Source organism: Echinops telfairi, unplaced genomic scaffold (assembly GCF_000313985.2).
Source record: "Echinops telfairi isolate 266 unplaced genomic scaffold, ASM31398v2 ScPeMD7_18;HRSCAF=68, whole genome shotgun sequence".
Lineage (NCBI taxonomy): Eukaryota > Metazoa > Chordata > Mammalia > Afrosoricida > Tenrecidae > Echinops > Echinops telfairi.
In genome coordinates, this window is record NW_022103915.1 from 15,759,056 (window position 1) to 15,760,424 (window position 1,369).

At 43.1% G+C, this 1,369-nt stretch overlaps 1 non-coding gene across 1 annotated transcript; it reads left to right on the plus strand.

Annotated features, from left to right (window-relative positions):
- Window positions 1-975: 975 nt before the first annotated feature.
- On the plus strand, window positions 976-1,140 carry LOC115868804. The gene has a single exon (XR_004045781.1). It is a non-coding gene; the product is annotated as a U1 spliceosomal RNA (small nuclear RNA).
- The last annotated feature ends 229 nt before the right edge of the window (window positions 1,141-1,369 follow it).

Consider the following 1,369-nt stretch of genomic DNA (forward strand, 5'->3'; position numbering starts at 1 on the left):
TAAAATCGAACTCTCTATAAATTGTGACCACACTGGACTTGCTACTTACTGTATATTGGCGTCTCATCTGCAATTTTACTATTTGAAGAGAACTTAGGAACTCTCTGGTTCAAGCTCTTATCTTATCAAAGACTCTCATTATAGCTTCTTGGCTATGGTTCCTGCAGTCTTCATTCACCATGTTGTGGTGCAAACTAGCCCCAAACCTCAATAAGGCTGACATTTATCCGTTTACTGATCCAAACAAAGTATGCCAGTAAATTTGGATGGATTTTTTTTTAACTGGAAGCAGTGATTTATGTTGAATATAGGTAGATTAGCAACCATGTAAACAAAATGTAAATATTCACCCACCATCTCACTCCCTGAAATAATATTTTGGTGTATATTCTTTCAGAATGTTCATTTGAGTGTCATAATATGGGATTATAACTTGCCTTTTCTACTTAACAATGAATTGAGAACAATGCATTGAGTATTTTTGTTCTATTTCGGGTACACTGTCATCATTACGTTTTAGGCTTTTGTTCTACATTTCCAAATGGTCCTACTCTGAATTCCCACCAGCAGGGAATGGAAACTTGCATTTCTCTTCAGCCTCTCTGCCCATCTGAAAGATAAGTAGTGTCCCGTTATTTCCCTCTGCATTTCTCGGATGACAATGAGGCTCAGTGTTGTTTTTCTGATACTACTCACCTGTAGTTCTTCATAATTGTGTAATTAAAAGTGTTCGCAGAGCAAGCTACCTGCACAGTAGGGATCAGCATGAATCCAATCTCCCCCAACTGGATATTCCTCCAGTTCCCACCTTCTCGCTTCTCCATCCTTGTTTCCAGCTGTTCCACAGCCTGTTCTCTCTCTCTCTCTCTCTCTCTCTCTCTCTCATACTAGCCATCCAGACCTGGGTCCCAGCCCCACATGTTTAAAGGGCAGTGGTTCAGGTTGCCAAAGAGGTACAAAGATGAAGAGTCCACCATACTTACCTGGCAGGGAGAGATACCATGATCATGAAGGTGGTTTTCCCAGGGCGAGGCTTATCCATTGCACTCTGGATGTGCTGACCCCTGCGATTTCCCCAAATGTGGGAAACTCGACTGCATAATTTGTGGTAGTGGGAGACTGCGTTCGCGCTCTGCCCTGCTTAAAAAAAAAAAAAAAGAGTCCGCAGGACACTTCAGGCTTCTGACCTGCAGGCCACACATTTGAAGCTGTTTTCCCGCTCTCCCTTCAGGATGCCAGCTGAAAGCTTGGGGTTCCGAATGACACCATTTGTTTTGGAGTGATTGGCTCCTACTACTCCTTTGGGTTGGATAATTCACTGGAACGACTTTCAGGGCTTGGGGGAGTGTGTCATGCCTACAGTGATAGA